The following is an 8,656-nucleotide window of genomic DNA, read 5'->3' as shown; positions in this document are numbered from 1 at the left end:
TCCGTTTCGCCAAACGAATTATAGCTGTAACCTTGTTGCGTATTTCACGGAACTCTTTTTTAAGCATGATATCACCAGGATTTTGCTTGCATCGCTTCCAAAGACTCTCCTTCTGATGACACAATTCTAATATTTCCGAATTTATCCAAATATTTTCGGCCCTTCTTTTTCTTAATTTCACCTTTCTAGTAGCGCTTGCATAAATATCCTGAAATTGGTGAACCAGCTTTTCGTAGGGATTGATTCTTATACAAGGGTATAAGAATCACAGTGGAGCTTTTTACGAATCTTTTGGTGTGCAAAACCAAAACCCCTAAACACTTATGCCCCGCAGAATTGATTCTTATACAAGGGTATAAGAATCACAGTGGAGCTTTTTACGAATCTTTTGGTGTGCAAAACCAAAACCCCTAAACACTTATGCCCCGCAGAATTGATTCGCGCTATGAGCTAGGCCTGAAATCTGCATATCATGGCGCGTTCATTCGTACAAACGTTTCGGCATTAACGCTCAATTTCACTTCTCCCTCTACTACAGCGGTTTATGAAGTTTCTATTGAGATTCAGTAGGAGATTAAACTGTCAGATTCTCTACCGCTGGCGCAAGCGGCGTGATAAATGACCGCAATGGGGAGCAGGCACCACAACGGCTTACCGAATCGTTTTCGCCTTCCCTGTTCCGCTCCGAGCGCTCGTTTTAAAGCACGCTTCGAAATGGCAACCAAAAATCTCGGTAGCAATTGTGTTTTTTTTTTTTTTTTTTTTTTTTTTTTTTTTTTTTTTTAAGAAAACGCTATCTTCTAAAACGTTTCGAGCTCACGCGGCGATTACATTCAAATCACCACCGACGAGCTTTTTCCGGGGAAATGGTCGTCTCCGGGCAGTAGGCGTATTGAGCAAAAAAAAAACAACAACAAAAGAAACAACAAGAACAACAACAATAACAACTATATTTTAAAGTAATGGTCTTAGATGAGAAATTGGTACGTGCAGATGAATTCCCGCTCATGCGAGGGAACATTAGGGAATCTTAGTAGATATTTCTCTACCTCTACGGTATCCGTAAGAAAACGCCGCAGCTGCGCATGTGTGCAACCAGCCTTGTTCGCATAGTTCAAGGTCCTGTGGCGGATTACAAAGCGCTATGCAAGTGCTTAGCGGGCTGAGGAAACGGTCTACTAAAGGTCCCTATTAATAAACTTAATATTTTTTCTTACTTGATTTCCTGAATTGTTTGAGCGGCAAATCGTCAGTGTCATTCAAAGCTTTTTAAGATGACGTTTTCGACATTCAAATGAGAACCGTGTCTTAAAACCGGGGTCAAACTGCTTATACATCATACAAAAGACAGCCTGCATACAGATTCAAACCCGAGTCAAAAGTCAGCCTGCATACAGATTCGACTGCCGCATGGCAGTCGACTGCCGCATGGCACTGAGTTCAAGGAGGAACTTTGCACACGGCATTCGCACCACTGGCACTGTGGTAACTCGTGTTTGCACACTGTGTTCTGTATGACGCATCTGCATCATACAGTATTAGGGCGGTGATGCGGGATAGTTGGTTAATGATTAGTAGTTTCGACACAGCGCACGAGAAACCAAGCCGAAGTAGAAGGGGTACACAGGCAATCGCTTGTCCTGTGAACCCCTTCTACTTCGTTTTCGTGTGTTGTGGGCGGTGTCGAACCTACTACCCAAAGACATTCTATTCTGTAAACACGCGGGCTTTAATATTCCCGGTAGGCTTCTTTGAATATTTAAATATAGAATAGCTATAGTCGGACGCTAACGGCCAGGTGGCGCCAGCAGAGTGAGAGTCTATGGTTATACCCTGTCTCGATGTAACTTGACAAATGGTGAACGCTAGTCTTAATTTGAGTTCTGACGTCTTTGACATCTACAACGTATGCGAGCACAACGCAGATATATTGGAGCATGACGCAGCGAAACGCCTGACACTTTCTCGCAGTAAAAGCCCACTCAGGCGATATGTAGTAAAGCGCTACACACCGTTGTTCCGATTTGTACGCAGGGTCCTTGCTTCCGCTGTACTGGCATGCTATACGCCTACGGCTACCTGCCCTACCCCGTATTTCTTACTTCAGGCACTAGGCTAAGCGACGCTGCCAACGTAACGGCTCTGGTTTGAAGAATGCAGCCGTCACATCTTGGTATATCTAGAGCCACTAAATGAGCTGCGCTTAGAATATCGGCACTCCATTCTCCGACATTGTTGTGGGCGCCGCCATTTTGGTGCCTGTGCAAAGCAAACGCAACTGCCGATCGTCATGATTCAAAAGTGCACCTTCCTCGGCATTAGATTCGGTATTAGGAAGCTCATCTAATATTGCTTTGCTTTGTTGCGAACTGTTCAGACATTTCTAGAGGACCGAAAAGCGTTTACAGTAATTTTAGATAAAGCTTCACACAACTGGCAACCATGATTTTAAGCCACAATATGGCCAGGTGTCGTTACTCTGAAGCGTAGCTTATTTAGTGGCACTAGGATATACACAATCTTTCTTGCTTCAGTCGCTATAGACGGCTTAAATGCGCGCCAGATTGAGCCGCCATTGCCGACCTTCCCTTGTTTTACTGAAAGTCACTGGATCTTTGGAAAGTAGCGCCATCGCCTTCCCTACCTGCCAGCCGGACACTCGAATGGATACTAACATACAGACAACGAAAACCTCCCAAGGCGATTGGCTAATCTGGTTAGAAAATTTTATTTACAACGGTGGTGTCATGACTAGAACAAAACCAAAAACCGAAAGCGCGTTATGTACAGTGTATACAGGCTCTACAATGCACAAGCAAGTTAGCCAACCCCTCGACTAAGGCGCGGGCCCGCGCCCGCCGCTCCGCAAAGCGCCCGTCCGCGCGATCACTCGCGCAAAGAGACACCACCCGGTACCGCGCTCGCGCGTCACTCCCCTAAGACGCTACAAAGAGAGGGCCGCATCGCGTCCCGTTCCCCCTTTCTCCGCCTAACGCGACCTAGATATGATCGACGTATTAAAATCGCAGTTCGATACGAGAGTTGTGCACGTGGAGGTATCGGCAGGACCAGTGCCGCAGGAACTCGTCCTCTCCGAGAGGAACAGTTGCTCCTCGAGGTGCGACACGAGATCCCGCCGTAGCCTGAACAAAGCGGCCAGAGCGCGCGCTACCTTCGTCCCTGTCCCACGGCGCAGCAGCGGCTTCGCTGCAGGACGTACTCGCTCGCGGCGAGCAGAAGGCACGCGAAGATCCTCGAAAGACAGCGTCCGCGTAGGAAGTACAGTGTTACACCTAGCCCCCGGAAACTAGCGCGAACCACCCGCCAGAACGGGCGCGTCACCACACACTCCGGCACAACATGCACGTTCGTCTCGGTCGTCGCAGTTCGGGCACTGATGGGTGCGACACACGACCCACCGAAGTAGGCGGTCTCGTGTGGGAAGCACTCCCCAGCCGCGCTGCCACTCCAAATCTCACAGGTATCCTGGAAGGTTGGAGGAGGTGAGGCGGACCCATGGGAATGAGTCCGAGAGTCCGATCTGCACGGGAGTGAGCTGTGGTTCCAACAGGGTTTTGGCGAGGCGTGACGCTGGTGTTGTCATGATATCCAATTATGGCGCCTGCTTCATGAGGCTGCGGTGCGTCTACGTTGCTATGGAGATCGCCCTTGCAGTCCATTCAAATCTTTGAAGCTTCCAGAAGGTCGTTCTAAATCATTCGCGCGCGATCACCATGGGGCATCATCGTACTGGAAGCGTTCCTCGGCATTGTGAGCGTCTTTGGCACGGTGTATGCAATCAACTTATCAATCATGTCCATCTCCACGGATTTCTTGCTATTGCATTTCTTTTCTTGCGAATTTTAAATAAGTAAACTTGATTTTCAGTGCCTTCAAGCACCGACACAGCATGTGGCGGTGGTACGAAGATTAGGAAGGTGTACGCTCGTTTCGCCGGTGTGTGAAAGAAAATCCTCGGTATACAAAAAACGTCTCCATAAAGCCACCTACCCGTCACCAAGGAATTTAGTATGGTTCACCAAGAGCGGAGGGGTCAAAGAGAAATTTCTCATTTCACGGACCGAAATGGCGACCATACGGGGAGCTTGGCACTACTTTCCCGGGATCCAGCGATCTTAGTTTTACCGAGATGCCGAGCCGCTGAAGCGGGCGTTGACGAGCCTCCACACAGGCCTAGGCTGGGGAGAACGAGGCAGTAGCTGCTAAAGTGTCAATAACCTGTTCTCCCGTGGTAATGATGAGGACAACCGAACGGAATAAGATTAAACAAAAACTGAAGTTCGGCTATGGCGGCGCCCATGTGCAGCTGCCTGAAAGGGTCTATGGATAGCGTCAAGCTTAACAGCATTTCAGGGTACCTATTAAGAAAGCGGCAGGTGAAGGCGATACTAGAACCAACGTTTAAGTATATTCCGACGGGGAAGAAGGGAGCAGGAGCGCCAAAGCAATGAGCTGTATCGTTTCAATTATTTGTGAATATCAAGCACGCTTACACTGAATTCAACCTAGCAGTTGAATTCAGGGAAGTGTAGCAATTCAACCGATACCCTACTGTTATTGAAATTCGAAAAATATATTAGAAAATCCACGTAGAATTCTTTGCTTATCGATTGACCAACTTGTCTGCATCGCCAGGCTCCAATAACGAAGTTTTGAAGACATAGCGGTTATTCCATTATGGCGATAAAAATCAGTGGGACCTAGAAATTTTAGCAATAACAAACGTTTACCAAAAAAAAAAACTTAAAAACAATCTCAAATTCGAAATTTCAATTCATTTCTTTATAGTATGACTGCTGACTGCACCCAATTCTAGGCTTTATAAACTATTTAGGTGTAGCTATTCTTTTTTATGCTTAAGGTTAAATCCATCAGGGCCTCTCGATCCTAATGATATCAACGACTTACTAAAACCAACTCGAGAAAACTTAAAATTAAAAAAAAATAACCACTCTAAATATACTTAAAAGAAACACCATCTAAATCGTTCTTCTTGAATTCTCAGTCAAACGGAACTTCGTCTACTCAAGTTCAAATTTGGTTACCACTGATAACATCGTATTTCTTTGACACCAAAGTCGACTATTAATTAGGAAAAAGGACAAAAACAAAAATCTCAAAGCAGACGGAAGCTACGACGACTCGAAGACCTCCCAAATCACGCCTGACCACACAAACAACAAAAAATATCCGACATCCACCTAGGCTTCATCAGATTAATCGAAGACGGTAAACCTAGCATTAAGACTGCGGTCCCACGGCAGCCATCTTGAACAAGGCGTTAGTTCAACCAATAGATGGCGACACGCACCCGTGCGGTGTAAAGCCCCTTGATAAAAGCGTTTTGATAAAAGCCCCTTCATAAAAGCCCCTTGATAAAAGCGCAAACACTTCGAGGGGCTTTAGTGCGGTGGCCGAAACATTGGTTCACAGTTTTTTGGTTGGAATGGGGTGGGGTGAACAGAAAAACACAGTTCACAGTTCACGTTAAAGACCCCAGGCTAGCGGCTGTACTGCACTGGCTAAATTGCTCACCTACAGCGTGTGACTCGTCGCAACTTTAAATGGCTTACCAACTACACGCTCTATAAATATCCCCATAACCCCAATTTTTTGGTTCACAGTGGGATGGCTCGAGCACCATCACGTTCCCCTCGTGGCCTTGCTCGCGCCGCTGCCAGCTGTGCTCAGCTTGCTCAAGTAGCGTGGCTCATCAAACGGATGTATGCGAGAATGTCAGGCTGGGTATAATTCGTTCACTGATATAGGGACATGCGGTTCGGCGGTTGTAACGGGCTTTCGCAATAAATCTTACCAAGAAGGAATCAAATGTTGATTGACGTGTCAATATTCTATCAATCAAAATTTTCTCTGCAGGAATGCACGCTCAGTAGACTCAATTTTCCAAGACACCAGTGGAAGCGGACGTCAAGTAAACTGCTTCGCGATTTACGGTACTTACCTCACCATTTTAATGACGAATAAATAAAGGTCACGCAATGTTATGTTTCACGGGGTCCGGGAGATGTTGTAAAGGTTGTTACATTATAGTTCCCAGAAAACAAACGCCGTAGCAATATTTTCGAAAGTACCGACACTCATAATGTTCTAAGTACAGCTTAGGAGGAATATGATGAAAACCATCAGAAGAAATATGAAGACGTTTATTTGCAATGAAGACGCTATGAATGAATGGCGTTTTGCGACGGCAAGTTATGGGAGTTCGGGAATTTATAAGTTGACGTGATTGCTAACTATGAACATCCGGACAATGAAGACCAGTTTTGTCGGGAAATGGTGTTGTGGTGATGACCGGATATCGGACGACTCATGGCAGACGAACAAGCGAGTTTCTTCTCAGAGAATGGTAAGTGTCCAGTGTCAAGCACAACACGTGGCTACCGACGTTGTCGACGTTTCGAACACTTACCGCTTTCGACAAAAGTCCTGGCACCTGGGCTAACTTTGTGGAAAGACTCGAAGTCTTCCTTGAGTCCAATGCCATCATGAGCAGTAACTAAAGACGATCCAATATTCAGTCGGTGGGTGGCGAAACGTATCCACATCTGCTGAGTCATGGGCGATGCGTACTCTAAGTGGCTGGAAGTGTACAGGATGCCTGCCACGACGTCCAAACATGTCATTGCCGTTCTACGGTCTCTTTTACTACTTTTGCCCTACCGAAAATACTTTTCTCTGATAACGCGCCAAATCTTGCTTCAAATAAAATAAGCAAGTGTTTGAAGAAACAAAACCGGCATCAGGCATCACATTAGTGCACCATACCATCTTGCAACTAACGGGCAAGCAGAACAGATGGTGTGCGAAACGAAAAAAAGCCCCTTTGAAGCTTACGGAAGAGCAGTTCAGTGAAGAATCGCCAGGTTCTTGTTCCGGCAGCACGCGACGGTCTCATCTTACACGAAAAAAAAAACCCGCCGAAGCAATATTAGGTGGACGAAGAGCCACACTCCTCGATCTCATGATACTATGGCCTTTGAACAAATATCGAGGGATTCCCAGATCGGGAGTAATGGCAGTTTATTCGGTCGGACAACTCGTCTACGTGAGAAATTTCAGCGGAAGTCGGGCCTTCCATGTAAAACTTGTGTAGAAAAGGCTCTATGTTGGTTGACCAGGAGGTGTCATCTCTCTGAATACGTTGGATACCAATGCCCTTAAGCGTAAATATAACTAAATCACAAAACTCTCTTTGTGCATGGTATAACTTCCATTGTATTTGATAGTTGAAGCTATGGTGGTGATTTGGACCTTTTACACCAGGCTCATTTTTCTTATTTTTCGCCTTATACTCCTTTGCGGTTTAAGTATGCTTCAAGAATTTTTTGGAACGGGGACACTTTAACTCAACGAGGCCATTTGTTCCAAGTAGTCAATCAGGGAATACTGCTAGAACTCCGTCCCTCATATTAACGAATAAGCCGCACTTCTGCACAGTGCAGTTTTCCTGTTCCACGTACAGTTATCAAGCAGCATCCTATTGATTCTACCATATACTGTTGCGGGTGAAGAAAGTCTTTGGGTACACGATACTTGAAACAAGTCTGGCACTGTACGTTGTGGTTCGACACCCACTAATGTCGTCGTCCTTATAGAGCCTCATCATTTAATCATTACCTCGTCACCTCATATTGCTCTTCATCAACAGTAAGTACAATAGGCTACCGCCATATTACAATCCAAGAATTGAAAAATTCAGTCGTTCAGTACTTCAACATGTTTATTATTTATATAATGTTATTACGTTAGATTACCTCGAGACGATCGACGTCCATGGCCGATCTTCAAATACTTATACCTGTATATAAATTAGACGAACAAGGAGGGGGGGGGTGTCGGTGGCCGAGTGCATGGTCTAGCGCACACCAGCTCGGAGCACTTGGAGCGAAAGCTCGCGCTGCAGAACCCACCCCGTCCCTGCCCGTTTCGATCTGGAAGAGCATCGTACCGGCGTGGCGGTCGCGTATCACTACTGCGTGGTGCACGTTAAAGACCCCAGCTTTACGGTTGTACCTCACTGGCTAAATTTCTCATCTGCAGCTGAGACACCAGACGCCCACTAAGGCAGACTAACTTCCGGTTGTATAAACGTACACACAACAATTTGCAATTAGACGCATATTAGCAAAGAACACAGCGTGCAGTCTCTTTTCTTTGGGTGCCTTTTTTTTTTTTTTTTTTAAACCAGCGCAAGCGCGTGCGTTTTTTTCTTTTGAGACGGTTAGAACGGTCGCACAAAAAACCCGCGTGGTTATAACTAACTAAGCTATAATAATGGTGTATTATTCATATTTCCTTTCAGTTTCAGTCTCAGGAAAAAGGAGTTTCGCGGGAACTAGAGCCAATAAATGAGCCGCGCTTAGAGTAGCTTCATTCTCTTCCCCGACAGTTTTGTGAACGCCGCCATTTTGGTGCTTTGTGCAGAGCAGGCGGAACTGCCGATCGTCAAGATTCAAAAGTGCGACATCCTCAGCCTTAGATTCGGTGTTAGGAAGCTCATGTAATGTTGCTTTGTTTTGTCGCAAACTGTTTAAAGCGGAGGACGGAAAAGCGTTTCTTGTGATGTCAGATAAAGCTTCAAACAACTGGCAACCATGATTTTAAGCCACAATAA

Source organism: Ixodes scapularis, unplaced genomic scaffold (genome assembly GCF_016920785.2).
Source record: "Ixodes scapularis isolate PalLabHiFi unplaced genomic scaffold, ASM1692078v2 PGA_scaffold3__209_contigs__length_174095766, whole genome shotgun sequence".
Lineage (NCBI taxonomy): Eukaryota > Metazoa > Arthropoda > Arachnida > Ixodida > Ixodidae > Ixodes > Ixodes scapularis.
The sequence above is the reverse complement of the archived record's forward strand: the minus strand, read 5'-3'. Positions refer to the sequence as shown.